The sequence below is a fragment of the Artemia sp. Qi Xiang Cuo genome, chromosome 21 (genome assembly GCF_049724085.1).
Source record: "Artemia sp. Qi Xiang Cuo chromosome 21, ASM4972408v1, whole genome shotgun sequence".
Classification (NCBI taxonomy): Eukaryota; Metazoa; Arthropoda; class Branchiopoda; order Anostraca; family Artemiidae; genus Artemia; species Artemia sp. Qi Xiang Cuo.
The window spans coordinates 18,715,840-18,740,273 of NC_142814.1; the positions used below are offsets into that span (position 1 = coordinate 18,715,840).

Genomic DNA, 24,434 nt, shown 5'->3' on the forward strand with positions numbered 1-24,434 from the left:
AGCTTATGATCTAAGCCAAATATTCACTCAAATAAAGGATTAAAAAAAAAAAAAAAATCATCTTTGGGATTTGGCAATGTTTATGTAAAACGGAAAAACTCCCTTAAATAAGTATTTTATGCTAGACCCCCCTCCCCCCAACGTTAAAATTGGCAAATCAAAATGAAGTTCCATGCAGTGTTGGTCACCTCCCTTCTGAGAGAACCCTTGCTTCTTCCATTGCCAGTTGTTTCATCTAAAATGTCAGATGGTACCGAGCAAAATAGTGTGCTAAAAACTGTGAAAACAGAAACTGTGACATCTAGATCTTTGGAAGTGGTAAGGAAGCCTTGAACATATTGAGATGGAGGAGGAGCGTGTACAGTTGAGCAGACCTTATGCGGTTTGGTGCTGCAGAGAGTTAGCAGTTGTAGTATATTTTAACCAGCTCAATCTTTTTATTTAGTTGATTTATATTGAAAAGTTACTGCTTTTTTGTTTCTTGTATGAATTCTAAATCTGTTGTTTGTGAAATACTGGGTGTGACATGGCCAGAAGAAAAACATTTAGCGTTTCTTCTACAGAGTGAGCAACAAACCTAATGAAAGGACGCACATCACCCTGCTGAGCAATTTCTAGAGCTTGGAAATACGGACTATTTTCTTCTTTATCGATAATTACGAGAGGATATTTAGCTCGCATTAATATTAGATTCATTAGAAGTCTGGAAGTTCTTCCATTGCCATCAGTAAATGGGTGAATTGATACCAGCTTAAAATGAGCAAGTGCAGCGTATTTAATCGGATGCAAGCTTCTCGCGTCAGTTGAGTTGAGCCAGTTTATAAATTCAGTCATGAGAAACTTTACTTCTTGTGGAGGTGGAGGCTTATGACCGTTAACAGACACCTGGGTATGACGGTAAACCCCACTTTCACTGGAGTCTACCAGACCCAGCACATAACTATGTAATTGTAATATGTCCTCCTCTGATATATGGCCCAGTTTTTTAAGCAGAGTACTACAGAGATATTTTAAAGCGTTATCAATTCCAAGAATCTCATTTTATTCAATTAAGCTTTTATCGGGCATAGGGTTTCGATTTTCAAGTACCAAACGTGTCTCTGCTAAAGTCATAGTATTACCTTTAATCCCGGCTGTATGGTAAACATAGCGAGACTTAATATCATTTGAAACTTCTTTAAAAACTGCTTCATCGGGAAACTTCACAATTTCATCTTTCTTTCCTGCAATATTCTGTAGCAAACACTCATCAAGTTTGTCTACTAAAGGCAGTGTTCTCTCGTGGTTCTCTAAAGCTCTGGAATGGCAAGGAGATATACTTAGGGCTCTTTGGTAATAAAAATCTGCTTTCATTAAACTATGTCTTGTTCTCTCCAGATATTCACCATAAGAGTTCAAAATGTCTGGAAGGCCAGGTGCTAAATCCAAAGCACGCTGGAACAAGATCAATGCTTTTTCTGGATTACCTGACTTAGTCCTTTTAACGGCGTAGTTCATTGAAAGAATAGCCTCCTCAGTTGCAGAGTTGGGAATAGCTTCATTTTCGTATTCAATGTTGATCATTCTTGATCCCATGCTTACCTGTAAATGAGGTAAATTGAGCTGATGCATCCTTTTATATTGTTATATGACGGCATGACAAGTAATTGTGATGACTTATCATGACGTCATGACATCGTGATAATGCAAAAGCAACACTGAACATTGTTTTATTCTTGTAAGTCTCAGAATTATGTCATTTACAGTTGTAAGTTACTCTATATGGCGTCATTTGTGTGTGAAATCATTTTGTATATGAAGATGAAGCTCTTTTTCAAAAATTGTATTTTGTTTAATTATGTGTTTTTTTGTTGCTTACAGAAATGATACAGGTATGTTTTATTTTTCAAATGAGCCTTTAAATACTTCTCAAGGATGCTTCAGCACCGCATTGGTGACGACAGAAAAAAAAGTAGAATAAAAAAAAGGGGACATACTACAGCTTCCCAAGCAAAAAAGTGATTCTCTTTGTTGGTCAAGACAGGAGACTATAATTTCTCCAATGAAAGTTTCAACTACAGTAATTCTAATAATGCAGTTTTCATTTCAATCAGGCACCGGTTTAGTGACTTTTAGGCTATTCTTTTTAAGTCTAATATATTTCTATTTGCAGCAAACTATTTTCATTAAGACTAACTAAAATAATAGTTACCGACTCTGAATCGTTTTAATAGTTACTCGACTCTGAAACATTTTAGGTTTCATAGTCAAGAATTTTAGCTTTGGTATGTTTGCATCACCACCTTTAAGTGTCCTCAAGATTTTAAAACCATATTTAAGTTAGAAATTTCTAAGATTTTGAAATCAATCTGACAAGAAAAGCACAAACTGGATTCCTATATAACCCTGCCTTTTGCATATAAGAACTGTGACATCATTTATAGTTGTGCTTGTTTTTTAATGGGTCTCTTAAGGTCTATAGCATTATCCAAGATTCAGAATTTATCAAAGAAAATTACATATTTCTAGCTCGGATTTCATGGCAACAACTTACAGTAGCCGAACACAAAGTAACCAGAGCTTTTCAATATTTCCCATTTCAACAAAAAAAAAAATTAATTTCAATTTTTTTATGAAAGTATTCACAAATAGATGTAGCAGCGGTTGCAAAAAGTCACATTCACAGCTGCAATTTGTCACAGTTAGAAGCAGTCACAGTTGCAGGCACAACTAGGCTAATTTGCAGCTGGAATAGCAGCAGCAGTAGCAGTGGCCCTGAAAGTCACAAGTTAATTTCCTTAGCTGTTTGTAAGATATTACAGATATACCTTCATGATAACTCGGATACGAGTAGTTTCTTTTGATTTAGCTCAATATACGCCTTGACATTTCTTTAAGCCTTGCTTCAACACCCTTAGCCTTTCGAACACATCCAGGATCAAACATTACCCTATTGCTGAATGATAAATCCTGCATGTGAAACATGGACAAATTGTATAAATTATATTCACTGCCCCGGGTGCTGCGGAGGCATGGCATCCCCAGTGACTTAACCATTAGACATTGTGACAATTTTGAATAAAATGGCTTTTTAAAACCTCTATCAGTGGTAAGGAGAGAATCTAAAAGAGCAAAGAGCGGTTGTCTTTGCTCCTTTTTCAACATGCCTCCCAACATGTCTTTAAAGTTTCCACTTAGCACCCTTAGCTGCTCCTTAGATACTGCTGGTATATCTACTTAGATATATGTGGAGGTAGGCGAGCTAAAAAGGGAATGAGACGGGGGCTGGTTGCCCTACGACCACTTTTTAAAAGCTTCCTCAACATGCTCAAAAAGTTTAAACTTAATATCCTCAGCAGTTCTAGTGATCTTGCAGATAATCTTTTTTGGATAAACAGGATGCGCAAAGTATCTTTAGATTAAGCTTAACTCGCCCCCTCAACATTCCCTGAAGTTTCACCTCAGCCATTTAGAGCATATCTAGAATCACAAATTCCTCCTTTTTGGTAATGGTAAATCCTGGATGTAAAAAAGGGTAACTTATACAAATTACAATCCTTACCCTGGAGGCAGTGGGGCCATTGCATTCCTGAAGGCATGATCTTTTGACTGTTTTGAACAAAATAGTTTTTTTGAAATTTAATCAGTGATGAGAGAAGGCAGCATCTTAAAGGGGCAAGGGGGGATGGTTACCCTCTGATAGCTCTTCAACATCTCCTGAAATTTTCAACTTAATACCCTCAGCAATTCCTTAGGTATTGGTTGAAGGCTCTGGCGGTGCCAGTGTAGGTGATACAATACCACCAGTGCCACTACGGGTCTCCACTAGGGTACAGTATCACGTTTGAGTGGTCCCCCGGGCTCGAAGAGTTCTTCCCGCACTGATATTATAACCTGTGTGGGTACGACAGGTGCCATACTATTTAGCTTAAGGTGACATGGCCTGTGTCACCACTGATAAATATATTCTTGGAGGGGGACGGATCCTCCGGTGGATACTACAATGACAATAGTTCTAAAAAATATTCCAAACCTAACCAGGTTTCGGGGAAAATAATCTAATACAGTCGTAGAAAATGACTCAGTTTTATAACCAATTTCAAAATATCACAATCTCAATTCTAAATAGGAACTAACTTGAAAACATACATAAAGACAAGAGATAAGGTTGCCTCTTTCTCCATAGTGTTACACAGTGGGCCAATAAAATTTATGGGTAGTCAAAATTGAATTTGCTTTACACATAAATTATATTTCAATGGGAATAGTTATCTAGATAACAATAGAATTTTACAAACAAATTTCTTCCTTTGTGCATAACAGGCTAGCTTCTACGAGACTTTAACTTGTAAATTAGATTGTATTTTAGGCAATTATATGTATAAGAGAAAAGGGATATTTATATGATAAAAAAGTAGCTCGGGCCCCAATACCTCCCCCATAGGATACTTGGCCACCCTTTACATACTAACGGAAATAAACGCCAAATTGCTAACTACAGACCCATTTCAGTTTTACCAGTATTTTCTAACTATTTGAAAAGGTAATTCATGATCGAATTACAAAATTTTTAAATGAAAATATAATTTTGCTGTCTAGCCAATATGGTTTTTAAAAATATCCTTCCACTACACATGTTGTATATCATTTTATTATAAAGATTAAGGAATTTTTGGATTTTGGATTCATTACTTCGGCAATTTTTGTGGATCTTTCGAAAGCTTTCGATACTGTTAATCACGAGGCATTAATAACAAAACTGAATAGGATGCGTTTTCCGGTTTGGATGGTAAAATGGATAAAATCGTATTTGGAAGACAGACTGCAGACTGTAGTTGTCAGATCATCTACAGCACTAGAAAGATAAATAGAATACGGAGTTCCCCAAGATTTAATCCTAAGGCCACTAATTTTTTTATTTCTGTTTCGGAATTAAAAGAATTTGTAACTAATTGCATACTAAAAACTTATGCTGATGACACAGTAATACTGTTTACTGTAGATGGTTTGTTTGCTATAATTAAGATCACTTTAGCTCAATTGTCTAGTTATTTACGAATGAATCATCCATCTTTAAATATTTCGAAAACGAAATATGTGATTTTTTAAAATATACAAAACTACAACAAATGAAATACTTTCATTTGGAAATGTAGTGATTGAAAGGGTAACCAGTTTCAAGTGTTGGGAATGATTATTGATGAAATGATGACATGGAAAGATCAAGTGAGGGTACTTTCCATTAAAGATTTCGGAGGGACTGGTATTGAAAAATGGAATAAAACATTTTAATCATGAAGCGGTGGGCGTGGGAGGGGGGTCAATTACTCTACACTCACTTTTTGAAATCACTTTGTAGGCTTTTGAAATTTCTAACAACTTTCTATATAAACCTTATATGCCTCAGGGCGTGCACGAGGGCTTTGAGGTTGTCATCCTCAAAGACCTAATTTTCAGAACTTAAAACTACGTTTAATAAAATGGCTATCTCAAAATTTTGATTTAATATGTTTGGGTAAAAGGTGGGCGTGAGGGGGGGGGCGTTGCCCTCCAATTACTTTCGACTATTAAAAAGGGCACTAGCCCTTTGAATTTCCAATTGAATGAGCTCTTTTTGAAGTTTCACGACAACACCTTCTATAAAAACCTTATATGTCCCCAAAGCATAACTTAAAACCCTTGCCCCGAAGGCTGGTGGGGAGTGTCCTCCTCAAAAACATAATTTCTATCTGGAAATCAACTATGCTGAACAAAATGACTATCTCAAAATTTTGATTGGATGTGTTTCGGGAAATGGTGGGCGTGGAAGGGGTGTTAATTGCCTTCCAATCACTTTCGACTATTAAAAACGGCACAATCCGCTCCAATTTTCCTATTGAATGAGTCCTTTTCGAAGTTTCTACGACAACTTCTTCGATACGAAATGCCCTGCTCTAAAGGAAAAAATAAAAATAATAGGTTGTGCCAACATTGTTCTTATATGCCCTCAGTGCATAACTTAAAACCCTTGCCCCGAGGGTTGTGCGGGAGTGTCCTCCTCAAAAACATATTTTCTATCTGGAAATCAACTATGCTGAACAAAACGGCAATCTCAAAATTCTGATCGGATGTGTTTGGGGGAATGATGGGCGTGGGGGGGGGCTAGTGGCCCTCCAATCACTTTCGACAATTAAAAAGAGCACTAGCCACTCCAATTTATGATCGAATGAGCCCTTTTCGAAGTTTCTACGACAACTCCTTCGATACGAAGTGCCCGGGTATGGAAAAAAGAATAGATAAATAATACATTGTGCCAACATCGTTCTTTACTTAGGCAGCACTATTGCGCTGCCTATAATTTTTTAATATTATTCTGCACTGAGGACGGTTGAGCGGAGGTGTCGATCAAAATATTTGCATAACTTTTTCTTATGTTTTTCACTGGCTCTTATTGTCCTCGTTTCTCTCTTTGCGATTTTTTGTTTGTAATTTTTATTAGCTTTGATTAAAAAGTTGTTGATAATAAAAAATGTTTTTAGTTAGCCATTCAAGTTACAATAAAATTAAGGATAAATAAAGATGAAGATTCAACAGAACCAGTGGATTAAAGCTATCAAGTATTTTGCAGTAGGTTGCATCAAAACATGGCAGATGGCGTTGAATTGACATCTCTGCTTTCTCTTACAGGGACAGGTAGTAAGCTTACCTGGGCGATTCCGCTTTCCCTAATTCTGTTTTGTAGTTTCCATATTTTTGTTACTAAAGAAAGTAGTATGGGCATAGCAAGATCCAGCGCAGCCTTATTCGTACTTTCAAACGCACCCGATGGATTTAAAGGGTCGGGTACCCCTACACAACCAGCCAACTGGCAAGATTCCCACGTCACACCCCTGTTTCCGTAACCAGGTTTAATATGTATGACGCAATCTTGTTTCACTATATGAAGGAACACAGGTGGCAATATTTCCACAAAACCAGGATTGTAAAGGCATATCGGGATATAACCGGTCCCTGTTTCCATGACACTTTTGATTCCTGTGAAGACACTCCCCCAGGATTCTGACAACATGTCCTGTTTCAAGCACATACCATGTTCCCGTTACAGCAATGTTTACCTGTGTAATATAGATGACGCAAAACGTACAGAGGGAAACAATTTATTTCTAGAAATGAGTTATCACCAGGTCATTTAGTAATAAAGGCGAGAAGGGACTACAATGGAAATCAAGTATGATAGAAATTATGTTTTTGAGAAGGACACTCCCCGACAGCCCTCAAGGCAAAGGTTGTAAGTTATGCCCTAGGGGCATATAAGGTTTTTATAGAATGCTGTGTCGTAGATTCTTCAAAAAGGGCTTATTCGATTGGAAATTGAAATGGCTAGTGCCCTTTGTAATAGTCGAAAGTAATTGGAGGGCAACTAACACCCCTTCAACGCCCACAACTTTCACAAACATATTCAATTAAAATTTTGAGACAGCCATTTTCATGACAGCCAGTTCCATGCAGCTTAAAGTTTAGGAAATTATACCTTTGATGTGGACACTCCCCCCCCCCCCAGTCTTCAGGGAAAGGGTTTTAAGTTATGCCCTGGGGGCACATAAGGTTTTTATTGAAATCTTTGTCGTAGAAACTTGAAAAAGGGCTCATTCGATTGGAAATTTAAAGGGCTAGTGCCCTTTTAAATAGTTAAATGTGGTTTGAGGGCAAATAGCCCCCCTCTCACGCCCACCTTTTCCCCAAACACATCCAATCAAGATTTTTAGATAGCTATTTTGTTTCACGCAGTTTAATGATCAGGAAATTATACCTTCGAGGAGGACACTCCCTCCACAGTCTTCAGGGCAAGGGTTATAAGTTATGCCCTGGGGGCATATAAGTTTTCATTGAAATCTTTGTTGTAGAAACTTAAAAAAAGAGATTTTCCAATTGGAAATTCAAAGGGCTAGGGTCCTTTTTAAGAGTCGAAAGTGATTTGAGGGCAAATACCCCCCCTCTCACACATACCTCTTCCCCAAATACATACAATCAAAATTTTTAAATGGCCCTTTTATTTCACGCAGTTTAAGGTTCAGGAAATTATACCTTTGAGCAGGACACTCCCCCCACAGTCTTCAGGGCAAGGGTTATAAATTATGTCCTTGGGGCATATAAGTTTTTATTGAAATCTTTGTCGTAGAAGCTTGAAAAAGAGATCATTCGATTGGGAATTCAAAGCGCTAGTGTTCTTTTTAATAATCGACAGTGATGTCGGGGTAACTAACCCCCCCCTCACGCCCACCATTTCCCCAAACACATCCAATCAAAATTTTTAGATAGCCATTTTGTTTCACGCAGTTTAAAGTTCAGGAAACTATACCTTTGAGCAGGACACTCCCCCACACTCTTCAGGGCAAGGGTTATAAGTTATGTCCCGGGGGCATATAAGTTTTTATTGTAATCTTTGTCGTAGAAACTTGAAAAAGAGCTCTTTCAATTGGGAATTCAAAGGGCTAGTGTCCTTTTTAATAATCGACAGTGATTTCAGGGTAACTAACCACCCTCTCACGCCCACCTTTTCCCCAAACACATCCAATCAAAATTTTAGTTAGCCATTTTATTTAACGTAGTTCAAAGTTTTGAAAATTAGATATTTAAGGATGACAACCCGTCCCCCCTAACCCTCAGATCAAGGGTTATAAGTTATGCCCTGGGGGCATGTAAGGTTTTTATTGAAAGTGATGTTGTAGAAACTTTAAAAAGTGCTCATTCGATTGGAAATTGAAAGGGCTAGTGCCATTATTAATAGTCAAAAGTGATTGAAGGGCAACTAACCCCCTTCTCACGGCCATCATTTCCCCAAACACATCAAATCAAATTTTGAGATAACCATTTTGTTCAACGTAATCAAAAATTCTGGAAATTAAGTCTTTTAGGATGATAACCCCCCTCAGAACCCTCAGTGCAAGGGCTGTAAGTTATGCCCTGGGGGCATATAAGTTTTAGGCAATATAGAAAGTTGTTGTAGAAATTTCAAAAGGCCTCATTTGTTTGGAAATCGAAATTGCCCTTTTTAATAGTTGAAAGTGAGTGGAGAGTAATTAACCCCCCTCCCACGCCCGCCATTTCCCCAAACACATTCAATCAAAGTTTAGAGATAGCCATTTTGTTCAAAGTAGTTGACAGTTCTAGAAATTATGTATTTAAGGATGACAAACCCCCAAGAGCCCCCAGGGCAAAGGTTGAAAGTTATGCCCTGAGGGCCTATAAGGTTTTTATAGTTACGAGTTGTCGTATAAACTTCAAAAGAGGCTCATTCAATTGGGAATTGAGAGGGCTACTGCCCTTTTCGATAGTCGAAAGTGAATTTAGGGTAACTAGCCACCCTCTCACGCGGAATACCATTCCGCGTGAGAATCGCGCGGAATGCGCGCGATTCTTATCACCTTTCCCTAAACACATCCGAAGAAAATTTTCAGATAGCCATCGTGTTCAACGCAGTAGAAACTTCTGGAAATAAGGTCTTTGAGGGTGACGACCCCCCCCCCCCGCCCTCAGGGATTGGGTTGTAAGTTATGCCTTGGGGCATATTCGATTTTTATTGAAAGCGTTGTCGTAGAAACTTCAAAAGGGCTTATTTGATTGAAATTTGAAAGGGCTAGTGCCTTTTTAAATAGTTGAAAGTGATGGGAGAGCGACTAACAACCCTCTCACGCCCACCATTTTCCCAAAAACATCCAATCAAAATTTTGAGATAGACGTTTTGTTTAACGTAATTGAAAGTTCAGGAAATTATGTCTTAGATGATGAGAACCACCCTCAGAGCCCATAAGGTAAGGGTTGTAATTTATGCCCCGGGGACGTATAAGGTGTTTATAGAAAGCGTTGTCATAGAAACTCAAAAAGAGCTCATTCAATTGGAAATTGAAATGCCTAATGCCCTTTTTAATAGTCAAAAGTGATTGGAAGGATGAAATTTTTATAGTAAAAATCGATGTGGGTATAATGCATGATTTTTTGTTGTTGTTTAGACCAGGGCACTTCGTATCGAAGGAGTTGTCGTAGGAACTTCAAAAGGGGCTCTTTTGATTGAAAATAGAACGGGATGAAGCCCTTTTTAATAGTCGAAGTGATTGTAGGGCAACTAATCCCCCTCCCACGGTCACCCTCCCATTTGTCTTTATGTTTAAAAATTAAATGTTGCCTTAAGATAAAATCAAAATGCACAGTGTTAATGATAATTCCTAATGAGGCATCTCAGCAGTATCTCAAGAAAGACTGAGGGTATTATGTTCAAGCTTTTGGGGCTACTTCTGCTATTAAAATTTAACCAAATCAAAATAACGTAAGTGTGTCCAAGCTATCAAATGAAGTAAACAGATTTTTTTGCACATGGTATCAAGTTTTCCATTTCAGGTCAACTAGAGGAGATATGAAACTAAATTAAACACTACTATTTGTGTCCAGATTTTTAAATGGGTGTATGTTGTTAAAAATTGCTGAAAATTTTTCCCCAGCATACATAGCAGACCAAACTATAAAGTCTTAAAAAACGAAAAGATTTAAAGTATCATTGTCTTTTCCCCAGAAAAAACTATGCCAATATAAAACGAACAGAAATTAACTAAAAAAACCTTTTCAAAGAAAAGCAAAGAACTCCATTAAACAAAAAATGAGAAAAAATCAAATCACATAATCTTCGAAGTGTGAAACTAATGCAAATCAGCATCGATAAATAAATGAAACCCAAAACGAACAGAAATTACAATAAATAACCGAGTCAAACTCAAAACGAGCATAAATTAACATAGGTTGGGCTCAAAACCTCTATACCTTCCCAAGACTGGAACATAATTTGCACTTAACTGAAAAAATACAAATAAATGTGCATTGTCAGTTTAATATACATATACTGATATTTAGTAATCAAAATGTTAATATTATTTGATTTATTAAAGTTATAAAAGTAAGAACATTTATGTATTTTCACTAGAGCTAATTATTTTAATCAGTAAATATGACCTTACACTAAAAACACATTTAAATTTGATTCCATCGAAAAGTGAAGAAAGAGAAGAAGGGTCAAGGAAAAAGAACCAGGAAAGAGGTAGGAAGATGTTGGATATAATATAATCAAATCTAAGGGAAGCTGTAAAGTTTTCTATATTGACAAACAACGATTGAAATTTAAGGAAATGATCAGTGTGCATTTGCTGTCTGGCTTGTGCATGGGTGTGAAGTAGAAGAGAGATTGCTATCTTTAACATTTGTTACATCTACATAGGCTGAAGCACTGCTTGTTCAATAAAAAGATACTTTAAAAGAGGTTGAAATCAATACTGAAAATTCCATAGCGAATACTTTTAATGCGGCATTTAATATGAATGAAGCTTACAATGGTCTGACTGCCAAAATCACGAGCGTCGTACCAAATCCCATGCACACGTGGTGTTATTCACAAGTATTAAACTTAGTACTCAGGGATAAAGCACAGATCCTGTATTTTTTCGGGGTTGACTTAAAGAAGCTGAGGCTTGTGAAGTAATAATTGAAAAGAAAACAGATGTGTACTAAAAAAAAAATTAATTTACAAGCTAGAAGCAATTGAAACTCTACACGTTGGCGCAGTCGAAGCAATGCACCTGTTAGAATCTTTGGGAGAATTAACAACGGGACGTTTCACTTCCTAATTGATCAGTCTCGGCCTGAAAAATATTTTTACGAGCTGATGGTGGGATTATATAAGGTTTCGATGTCAAATAAATTCTAGACCAAAGCAAGGAATGACGCTTCAAGAATTCTTCTCAAATTCCTAAGTTTTAAAAAACTTGTCACTGCATTGATTTTCCTTTAGATTTTTAAGATTATAGCCCCACTGTGTGACTACCACCAAACTAAAAATTGTTTGAAACACTGGATGGAGCTAAAACACCTATCTGGACATGAAGAAAAAAAGCTAAGGTCTCGCCCAAAAAATACGCAATCAAGGATTTGCCATCGAATTGGATTTTAGGAAAAAACAAACAAGGAAATAATCAAAAATGGCAGGAGAAAATGTGATGATGAGCAAATTTGACCAAGAACTGAAGATATGTTTAAAGTCAATGAATCTAACTGCATTGTAGATACAATTACACAAAAGATGGAAAGCGAATTGTAAAACACAAATACCTGTAATAATACATGTCATTGTTTGACCCCAAAAATTTTCCTGAATTCAAAGATAGATTTCCAGAAATGCATAGGACGAAATTTTTGCATTGATCCCTCTTCTTGATAAAGGCAAACTTAGAGAAGAAATGATACCCTTTATTTCTGTTTTGCCCACGGTAAATTTGAAATCTATTGAGCAAAACTATACCAGTAACATGTTTGAGAATTTTGTATCTTATGTCTTCATGGAGGACAACAAAATGAAGTTGAAGGATTTGATTGAAAAATGGAAACAGTCTTCTAAGAGTGCAAAAGCAAATATAAATGAAATATATGTATAAAATAAGTGTTTGAAGTGATCCTTAACTAGAACATGTACAGTCACCAGTGCATAGAACGTCATAAGGTTTGCAAATATTTAATGACAATACCATCAACACAAGTCACCAGTGAATGAGTTTTTTTCAGAACTACAGTTAATAAAAACAGGGCTTTGGGAAACCATGGCCAATGAAAGTGTAAAATCTAGGAATTTTGATGAAAAATTAAAATCATTGAAAATTTAGAAGAAAAGATGAGCTTTGATTCTGATACACGCTAACAGAGATATACTAAAAGAGATTGAAGCAGACACTGTTATCAATCACCTGTGCATTTTAAGTTAAGCAATAAACCGTTTATTGTCTTTATAATACTTATATCAGGGATGCAATTTTGGCCATCATGCCCATAATCATTATATTAGTTTGAAAAAAGTTTATTGGAAATCTACAAATTTATAAAAAAAATTGAACCAATGAACATTTAAAATTCTAACAAGTTAAACAAGTTCTGTTTAGACATTGAGTAATGAAACGTTTACAAATCAGTTGCGTAGAAGATCTCTTGCCAATTGTCACTTTTATCTTCAATGGGGGTTGTCGATAAGGACAGGCCTTATTATGGGAAAAGACAAGAGGGTTCGGACGCGAGGGAAGTTAAGGGGAGAATGACTTCTTCCTGGAAATGGCAAGTTCATGTAGAAAAGAAAAAAGACACTTCTAGTTCAGCATAGAGTTCAGACTAGTCACACAAATTTAAGTATGTGGGAGGAATTTTGGGGTTTCATTTTCTCCCAGAGGTCAAACCAGGTCCACTCGAAAATCAATGAAATTTTAAGAAATGTTAATGCCAGAGGTAAGAATTCATATCTTCAAAATTTGTTCATAATTTATATTTTTATTATAAGTTTATTACTGAACTAGGACCAATGGTTCAGGCTAATTAGAAAATAGTTTGGTTATTTAGAAGGAAACATATAACTTATAAATTCATATGTAATAATGAAAGGGCACAACAAATAAAGGGGGTAAGCAAAAATAAATGCTCAAAGTCACATATACAGAAAACAATGCAGCCTGCTATTGAAGTTGCAATAGTGGTTTCAACCGATGTGTTGGTGCACTTTGAAAATGTTTACTATATTAGAAAAATAGTTCTGTTAGTTGACTTCAGACACTCAAGGCACCCTAACCCTTTTCTGTCCTGCACCCTTTTAGGGCAACCAGCAAGGGCAGTCCTTGTGTTTCAGGAGTTATTCTTAAAGAACTAGGACACAAAGTCAACTTTAGTGGAAAGGGGAAGGCAAGGATGAAGGGGTAGCTCTTCCTATATACGAAAGTTTATGGCCTTCAGGGCGGGGGTTGTAAGTTATGCCCTGGGGCACATAAGGTTTTTATAGAACGCATTGTTGCAGAAACTTCAAAAAGGGCTCATTCGATTGGAAATTTAAAGGGCTAGTGCCCTTTTCAATAGCTGAAAGTGATTGGAGGGCAACTAACCCCCCTCTCACGCCCACCTTTTCCTCACATACATCTAATCAAAATTTTGAGATAGCCATTTTATTTAAAGTAGTTTTAAGTTCTGTAAATTAGGTCTTTGAGGATGAAAACCATCTCACAGCCCTCAGGGCAAGGGTTGTAAGTTATGCCCAGGGGGCATATAAGGTTTTTATAGAACACGTTGTTGTAGAAACTTCAAAAAGGGCTCATTTGATTAGAAATTGAAATTGCTAGTGCCTTTTTTAATAGTTGAAAGCAATTGGAAGGCAGCTAGCACCTCTTCCACGCCCACCGTTTTCCCAAGCACACACAATCAAAATTTTGAAATAGCCAATTTCTTCCATGCAGTTTAAAGTTCAGGAAATTATATCTTTGAGCAGGACACTCCCCCCACAGTCTTCAGGGCAAGGTTTATAAGTTATGCCCTGGGAGCATAAAAGTTTTATTGACATCTTTGTCATAGATACTTGAAAAAAAGCTTATTTGATTGGAAATTCAAAGGTCTAGTGCCCTTTTTAATAGTCAAAAGTGATCAGAGGGTAACTAACCCCCCTCTCTTGCCCAAATTTCCCCAAACACACCCAACCAAAATTTTTAGATAGCCATTTTGTTCAGCATTGTTGATTTCCAGACAGAAATTATGTTTTTGAGGAGGACACTCCCCCACAGCCCTCAGGGCAAGGGTTGTAAGTTATGCCCTGGGGGCATATACGTTTTTTACAGAACACGTTGTTGTAGAAACTTCAAAAAGGACTCATTCGATTGGATATTGAAATCGCTAGTGCCCTTTTTAATAGTCCCTTTTTAAAAAAATTGACCAACGCCCATAACCGTCCAAGAAACATCCATCAATGTGAGAAAAATCCTGTATTTTCAAGTGAGAAAAATCCTATTTTTTCATTCTCAGTGAGAAAACCATCTCCCTAGGGACTCTATGTCCATATATGGTTTCATCGTGGGACTATAAGATAGCTTTCTACTGATGCAAATTTGAAGCTGGAGGAGGTAAGACTGAGCCAATCTAAGATATTAGACGGGAAGGGAGGGATTAAAATGATTTTTTGGGTCTTTTCAAGAAGCAATATTTATTAAGATCGTTTTTATTGAAGTTTAACAATAAAAAAAAAATCTAGTTGGTTTTCTTCTTTTCTTCAAAACTCTAAAGTGTCCTGTGTTTATTGATTTGCCTTTTATTTTTGACGTATTACTCATCAACTTAGGGTTTAAAACACCAATCATGGCAATTAAAACAACAACAACAAGATAAGCAAAATAGTAGCCTGGGGTTTTATACACGCATCGGGGGGGGGGGGGTGTTTCTGTTTTGCAGTTAGACTGGAACCAGCACTTACTGTTGAATAAATAGGAATTTCATGAAGGTAAATAAGAATGAATTATTATTATTGTATACTTTTTAGGCACCTTTTAAAAGTTAGAGGGAGGATTTTTAATGAGATTACGTAAAAAAATATTTTTCAAATTATACAAGCAACAAATGTTCCATCCCCCCTTTAAGTACCGCTCTTGATATCTACGATGTTCTGGTCACCTCCTAGCCCTGCCAGAAAATAAAAAGAAAAAAAGAGATAGATCAGTGCTACCCATGCGCGAAACAAAATCTTCAGCGCGAAACAAAATAATGTATCCAAGGAAAGTGCCTAAGAAATAAACAACAAAAACAAACACGGAAAATCAATGTGAAAAGAACCAAAAAACCAAAACTTAAAAGATGAATAAAATTCAATAAAAGCCGAAAATTATAAGAATGAAAATGAAATACCTAACAACCATAAAAGCGAGTTATTCGCCAATATCCACGATTTAAACAAAATCCAAAAATTATGAACTGCCATCAACAGATACTAGCAAACAACTGAGAAATAAAAGAAAAGAAAACAATTCATTCACTCAAAAACAAAACAAACAAGCAATTAAAAAATTTGGAGAACCATGTCATCTGGTTTTGGATTTTAATTATTGCATTTCTTGCAGACGCCCTTTGAGACCTTAGGGGTTGTTCACGTGTTTGATTATATGACTGGAAAAGTGGTTCAAGGTGTATTTCAGGGATTACTAAAGTATCAGCTTCTCTTTTGAGAAAACCGAAATATAACTCGTTTATTCTTAAATCACTGGAATCTCTGTTTAAAGCTAGACGTAAATTTTGGTATTTATAAATTTCAACAGCTTCCCTGTAGTGCTCGACAATACCTTTGTCATGCGAAATTGGGCTAGCGTGATTAAACAAAATAGTATGGTCTGGGTTTTCAAAAATGTGCTCTGCAAGGGCAGAGTCAAAATTTTTCTGTTTTTTTCTGCTTTTTAAGTGTATTATTAATTGAACTAGAGTGCTGAGTTAATATATCCGTGAGTCGCTGATCAGTTCTTCTGATATACCAAAGACCACACGAACAAGGAATTCAGTAGACACCAGAGTTTTCACCTATTGGGATAGGGTCTTTACCTTGATAAATTTGGAACCGGATAGTTTTTCTGTGTTTATAGTAAGTATAAATGTTACTTTTCCTGAGATTTTTTGAAATGTGGTCTGAAACCCCTTTAACATGTGGTAGACCAAGATAAACTGAATTTTCCCTTTGATTTCTGTTTTCTGTGTGACTATCTGATAATCTTTTAATGCCTTTTGCAATTATACAATTTATTAAACTAATTGGATAACCATTCCCAAATAAAATATCTCTAAGGTGGTTGAGTTCTAAATCCAAGAAACGTGTTGAACAAACTTTCAATGCTTTATCAACTAGAGAAGTGACAACTCCTCTTTTCACAGCAGGTGAATGAATAGAGGAATAATTTAAATAACGGTCATTATGTGTGGGTTTTCTATAGACACCAAACTCAAAACATGTATCATTCCAGTGCACCAGAACATCTAAGAAAGGAAGATGCCTCTCTACCTCTGATGAGTTTTGGATCCAAGGAGTTGAGGAAAAATGCCTCTATAATGGAAGTAAAAAGAAGTTCTGTTACAAAGGGCTACAAGCGAAAAAAGTGTCTGATTCCAAAGAGTAGATTTTTCGGATATAGATGGGTCAGAATTAAGTTTATGCTCCAAAACCAGTTTGGCCTTTTGAGGATCACAATTGGTATACATTGAATCTGCATCAAAACTGCCAATTCTTGTATTTGGTTTAACTGAAACTTGCTTTACCTTGGAAACGAAATCAGCTGAATTTTTAATATAGGATTTTTGAGCCTGAATTAGTGGGCAAAATACAACTGATAAGAATTTCCCTATTTTTGCTGTAGGAGAATTAAAAGAAGAAACAACGGGTTGAAGTGGATTATCAGGCTTATGAATTTTAGGAAGACCATAAAAGCAAGGGGACGTGCACCCGCGTGGGTAAAACCTTTTGTACAATTGATCTGTGATTTCACCTTTTCCTTTTAGATAAGAAAGGTCTTTTTGGACCTCCTGGACAAATTTTTCTGCGGGATTGGTAGCTAATTGTTCATATGTGTTAGAATCAGTTAAGATTTCTCTGACTTTCTTGTCGTAATCATCTGAATCTAATACAACAACAGTATTGCCTTTATCGGCTTTTGTAATAATCCCGGAATGATCTTTATGTAGTGTGTGTAAGACTAAGTGTTCATTTTTACTAAAAAATTTTAAATTTGGATTATTAACAGAAGGTGAATTCAACAAGGTTTCAACAAAATGGGCTCTAACCTCAGCAATCTCTCCAATATCCGTACGAGAGTTATGAAATGCCCCCTCTGTGTTTGCGATTATTTCACTATAAGGTATTTTTGAAGGGGCTATCTAAAATTTCAATCCTTTCGACAGAATCTGATTTTGACCTGTTGTAAGGGGCGTGGAGCTGAGATTTATTACAACAGGACCAGGGTGCACTTTTGGGACAAAAGGTGGATTAGTAGAGAGTTTTTTTTTCCAATTTTAAACAGTGTAATTTCTCAGAAAGTCTTTGTCTAGAAATCCTAAAATCATGCTGCAAAGTATTTTCAGCAATAGTCTTAATTTGATGAAAATCAGCATAAGAAAGCGTACATAATATTTCTCGCTCTAGCCTGAAAATATCTTGATTTAACTGGTAGCGCTTGATTTTGCAATCGCTAATAACATGATTTAAAATACTAAATCCTATACGTTCTGTAAATTGCCGTTTGTTACGTGTGTTTAAGTGAAGGGAAGGTTGCATTGACTTGGGTAAAATACGGTTCATTACAATTATGAAGAAAATACTGTTGATTAATCAAATTAGCTTTTTTTCTTAAGTTTTTAGCTTTTTTACTTTATGTTATGTCAGCCCAATGTGGTTTAAGAAATTATTTTAATATTTTTGGTCACTTAAAAAGGGCACTTACAATTTTAATTCCATTTCGAATGAGCTATTACACATCTCTGTATGATGCTTGGCCCACCCCCTAGCCCTGCTAGAAAAAAAGAACAGAAAAAAGGGAGACAGGTCAGTGCTACCGATGCAAAAAAGTGATTTTCTTTGTTGTTCAAGAAGGGAGGCTGTAATTTTCCTGATTAAGGTTTTCCAACATGCTGATTCTAATGGTATACTTTTCATTTTGATATGACACCATTTTCGAGGGATTTGAGGCTTTTTTTAATACTGCCATACATTTTTCTTTCGCAATAAACTTTTACTCTTAAGACAAACCGAAATAATAGTTTCCATTTCTGATTCAGTGTCGGACGGGAATTTTTCTTCACTAGGCAGTTTTTCTTTCAAAAGGCGTTTCTTAACCGCGTGTTTCTTAACGTGTAACTGCGTTTCAAAACGCGTGGTTACTATGAGCTGTTGCTTGCTCTTTGCTAAGTTGCACCTGCCGCTGCAACCATGATATGAAGTTGGTAAGGCGTAGATAATAAAATAATGGTGTTTTCATTAACGAGAGGGAGAGGACAGGCGGGTACACAGAGAGGACTGGCGGATACACAACACTAATTTTCTAAACTGACCAGAAATCATGACCCAGATTCGTATACTACCGTTCCATGCGTAAAAACGTGCTAATGATTTTCTGCGTAAGAAATGTCAGGTTTTTAATCAATTTCAATGTTGATTAAATAAGACTTTTTTTTAAAGAAAGTAAAGTAAGATATTAAAACAGAGATGATCCTGTGCATTAGGGAAACTGTATAAGCCTAGAATTGGGGCTACGGGGAAATGTTTTTACTTTTATAACTTTAATAAATCAAATAATTTTAACATTTTAATTACTAAATATCAGTAAGTAAGTAAGTAAGTATGACGGCACTAGACCCTTAAGGTCCAAACCAGCGGTGTTGCGTTCTGTTCCGTGGCCCTTCAGCCAGGAAGTGCAATGGGGGCTGGGGGCCAGCCACCCTGTGCTTTCGCACACCCTTCGTGCTCACCTTCCCCAGATTTCTCCAGGTACCCATTTAGAGCTGCGTCGACTCTGGCTAAGCTTACAGAGTCACACCACTGACCCGCGTCCCAAACCAAATAACTGGCTACGCCAGGGATCGAACCCGTGCCCCTTGCACAAAGAATTCTCAACCGAACGCACGATACTAAATATCAGTATATGTATATTAAACTGACAATGCACATTCATTTGTATTTTTTCAGTAAAGTGCAAATTTTGATCTGGCCTTGGGAAGGCACAGGGGTTTTCTGCCCAACTTATGTTAATTTCTGCTCGTTTTGAGTTTGACTCGGTTATTTGTTGTAATTTCTGTTCGTTTTGAGTTTCATTTATTTATCGATGCTGATTTGGCGTAGTTTTGAGCTTGGTAGATTATTTGATTTTATTTTTGCTCATTTTTTGTTTAATGGAGTTCATTACTTTTATTGAAAAACTTATCTTGCGGGAAAAGTTTTTAATTAATTTCTGTTCGTTTTATATTGACATAGTCTTTTCAGGGAAAAATAAAATAACACTTTAAATCTTTTTGTTTTTTAAGACTTTATAGTATGGCTTGCGATTTGTATGCTGGAGAAACATTTTCAGCAATTTTTAACAACATACATCCTTTTAAAAATCTGGACACAGATAGTACTGTTTGATTGAGTTCCATACCTTCTCTAGTTGACAAGAAATGGAAAACTTGATACTATTCGCAAAAAAAATCTGTTTACTTTCTTTGATAGCTTGGATACACTTACAATATTTTAATTTGGTTAAATATTAAGAGCAGAAGTACCCTCGAAAGTTTGAACATAATACCCCCAGTCGTTCTTGGTCTACTACTGAGATGTATTGGGAATTAGCATTATCACAGTGCATTTTGATTTAATCTTAAGGCAACATTTAGTTTTTAAACATAATGGGCAAATGGGAGGGTGGGAGTGGAAGGGGGATTAGTTGCCCCCCCAATCACTTTGGACTATTAAAAAGGGCATCAGCCCTTTCTATTTTCAATCGAATGAGCCCCTTTCGAACTTCCGACGACAACTCCTTCGATACGAAGTGCCCTGGTCTAAACAGCAACAACAACAAAAAATATTACTAATCACTTTCGACTTTTAAAATGGCAGCAGCCCTTTGAATTTCAAATCGAATGAGCCCTTCTCTGAAGTTTCTACGACAACGTCTTCTATAAAACCTTATATGCCCCCAGGGCATAAATTAAAACCCTTACCCTGAGGGCTGTAGCGGAGTATCCTCCCCAAAAACATATTTTCTGTCTGTAAATCAACTACGCTGAACAAAATGGCTATCTCAAAATTTTTATTGGATGTGTTTGGGGTAATGATTGGCTTTGGTCTGGGGGGGGGGGGCTAGTTGCCCTACAATCAATTTCGACTATTAAAAAGGGCACTAGCCTTTTGAATTTCCAATCGAATGAGCCTTTTTTGATGCTTCTACGACGATAACTTCTGTAAAAACTTTATATGCCCTGTCGACATAACTTGTAACCCTTGCTACAGGAGCTGTGGGGGAAAGTCCTTCTCAAAAACATATTTTCTTTCTGGAAATCAACTAGCCTATGCTAAACAAAAAACTCATAATTTTAATTGGATGTGTTTTGGGGAATGAGGGACGTGGGGGGGGGATAGTTGCCCTCCAATGACTTTTGACTATTAAAAATGGCACTAGCCCTCTGAATTTTCAATCAAGTGAGCCCCTTTTGAAGTTTTTTATGACAACACCTTCTATAAAAACCTTATATACCCAGGACATAACTTAAAACCCTTGTCCTGAGGGTTGTTGGGGAGTGTCCTAATCAAAAACATATTTTCTATCAGGAAATCAACTACGCTGAGCAAAATGGCTATCTCAAAATTTTGATTGGATGTGTTTGGGGGAATGATGGGCATGGGGAAGGGGCTAGTTCCCCTCCAATCACTTTCAACTATTAAGAAGGGAACTAGCCCTTTGAATTTCCAATCAAATGAGCCTATTTTGAAGTTTCTACGACAACGCCTTTTTATAAAAACCTTATATGCCCCTAGGGCATAACTTAAAACCCTTGCTTTGCGGGTTGTGGGGGAGTTTCCTCCTAAAATACATATTTTCTATCTGGAAATCAACTAGCCTACACTGAACAAAATGGCTATTTCAAACTTTTGATTGGATGTGGTTGGGGGAATGATGGGCCTGGGGGGGCTAGTTGCCCTCCAAACATTTTCAACTATTAAAAAGGGCACTATCCCTTTGAATTTTCAATCTAATGAACCTGTTTTGAAGTTTCTACGACAACGCCTTCTATAAAAAACCTTTTATGCCTCCAGGGCATAACTTAAAACCTTTGATAAAACAAAAAATCGCGAAGAAAGGAAGATAACGAGGACAATTAAAAGCCAGTAAAAAAATTGAAAAATTATGCAAAAATTTCGGTCAAAACCTCCACTTGACCGTCCTCAGTGCAGAATAAAACTGATAAAAATATAAAAACCAAACCTTAAAATAAAAACACCAAACTAAAATTGGACGACCCTTTCTTAGTAACGGTGAAAGGGTAACTGAAAAAAAAAACACAAGTCTAAATAGCATTTCAGAATTTCATTTTGCGTAAAGCACTCTTAAAGGCTAATCGCTTTCCAGTTTGACTATTATCGGAGACTCTAGTCGATTGCACAATATAACTTTGTGGATGTATGTAAAAACGATCAGAATTAATAATTTTGTCATAAATAGGGCTTAGAAAAAATTTCTCCAGTGTCCCTATGGAGAGCTACCTTTTGGTGAATGTGCTTTTTTATTTCAAATGCCTCCCTGAAAACCTGTGTGAGACCATTAACGGGGAAAACAATGGAGGTTTCGTCAAACAAAATGAAATGGTGGGGACTCTCGTATACATGTTGCGCCAAGGTGGAATCAAAAACCTCCGGCCTTTGGCGTAATCTCATGGCCTTGTCGATTGAAGACTTATGTTCAGATAACCTCTCCCCCCCATTGCTGTTGGGTTCTACCAACATAAAAACAGCCACAAAAACAAGGAATTCTATAAACACCACCACCCAGAATGGGGCTGGTTAACTTAAAACCCTTAAAACCCTTGCCATGTTTTGCTTTTTTACTCCTTCTCCACAGCGTTAAATAGAGTTTATCCATGCATAATTTCCAATGTGAATTAGTCACTGTTTGGAAAGAAGACAGATATTAGAATTTAAGTGAACAAATTGAAAAGGTGTTATTTTGAGTTTAAATACTTCTCAGTTGAAAGGTGTTTTTTTTCTGAATAGATAAATAGGCATTAAATAAAAGCTAAAATGTTTTATAATTAAAGTTTGGAATAAATTCCATATAAAAACAGACTGAAATTACATAAAATAAGAGTGGAGCTACTTGAACCTGTAAAACTTCTAAAGGGTACGGATTGTCTTTAAATGATAGAAATAATGGGTTGATAGAAATATATGAATTAAATTATTTAGAAAATATCAGTCTTTTTCATAAAAAAAACAAAATAATGAAGTAATTTAATAGCAATTCCAGGCAAAACAGTCGGTAAATATGGCCAGGTAGTCGATAAAATTCCCCCGACTTTGAAAAATAAATTTTCTGTTGGTAGTTTCATCGACGAATGTATTTTAATAGTATTTTTGGTGATAGAAGATTTAAAAATGACAAAATTGAGTCGCCTAGATGGTTTCTCCAAGATTTCGAAAAACACTTTTTCGTCTTTTTTGCCTACGTGCCTGGTAGATTATTATTCAAATACAGTTTCATTTTCTGGCATATATTTCGTAGATTTTTCTACCTTAAGGCGAGGGGTATGTTGTCTGAATGGTAACCCTTGCAAGTTCATCCACACCATATTTTCTAATGTCTTCCAAGATTTGTGTATTCTATCCTTGGTAAACTTCAAAACTTAGCACGGTACCACCCGAAGCACATAAGAGAGAGAGAGACCTTGATGCCCCATGGACAAGGTTTACCTCTTATATATTGTTTTATTTCAAGATTGCCTGTATATGGTACAATTTGCTCGTCCACTGACAGGTTTTCTGTTTGTGGTAGTTGACGCACTCGTGTCAAGACTGTATCGATTGTTGGTCGAACTTTCCATAAACGGTCGTTTGGATTCCGATAATTCAAGTTTTCAAAAACAGGGAGTGAGGTCCATAGACGCTGGAATCTATTTACATTCATGACGTTAGCATTCAGGGGTATCCTAGTGGCTGGGGATCAAAACATCCTATATATCGGGAACTTGAAGACACCTATTGCCACATGCATGGAAACGAGTCACTTGATCTCTTCTCGAGTGGTACCAATGCTCACTCCATTTTTCTGTATGGAGTACAAGTTTGTGTAGTTGGCACACCTCTCATAAAATTCTTCAGGAAAATACTTATCAAAGTTAACAATCGGGTCAAGGTCTTCATCGTCATCAGAGGCTAAAGCTGTTGTAGGATGGTTCCACTTGCCATTGTTGGTGGGAAAGGGCCTCTTATGGTAGCTCCATTTTTCTGTATGAAGTACAAGTTCTTGTAGTTGGCACACCTCTTATAAAATTCTTCAGGAAAATACTTGTCAAAGTAAACAATCGGGTTAAGGTCTTCGTCGTCATCAAAGGCTAAGGTTGTTGTAGGAGGGCTGCACTTGCCATTGTTGGTAGGAAAGGGCATCTTATCGTAACAAACGTTCCTTTTCCTTTTTTTCCCCGTCTCTGCAGCGGGCTGTCGTGTCTCAACATCTAAGATATCAGAATTTTGGCTGTCTTTTTCTTCTGGAGTTTCTTCACCGTCAGTAGGCACGTATGCTTCCTCCTCCTCGCTATTAGATAAGTCCTTCATTTCAGACTGCTCACTATCAGTCTCGTCAAAGATATCAGGGATTTGACCTTCATGATCTTAAGTCCTTCTTCATAATCTTAAGTCACTATAGAAGAAAAGAGTAGGCCTATAGGCCCCGTTAAACTCACTAATACAGTACTAATTCTATCTTAGAAATTTGCTCGACCAATAATGGTTGGTCCAAAGAGTTCCTGTGTGCTGCCCAAAAAAACACAGATTTTCGGGTGAATCTCATGTGGTTGCATAGATTTGATTAGAAATTTACGTCAGTGCGTTTATCAGATCAAGCGGGTGGATTAAATTATACCTGTGCGAT

General features: G+C 36.7%; 1 pseudogene across 1 annotated transcript; it reads right to left on the reverse strand.

Annotated features, from left to right (window-relative positions):
- Nucleotides 1-492: 492 nt before the first annotated feature.
- On the reverse strand, nt 493-21,807 carry LOC148939306 (protein adenylyltransferase Fic pseudogene; annotated as a pseudogene). The gene is made up of 2 exons (XR_016143529.1): nt 21,777-21,807; nt 493-1,581 (listed from the first exon to the last, which is right to left on the reverse strand). The product of XR_016143529.1 is annotated as a protein adenylyltransferase Fic pseudogene (transcript).
- Between the last annotated feature and the right edge of the window lie 2,627 nt (nt 21,808-24,434).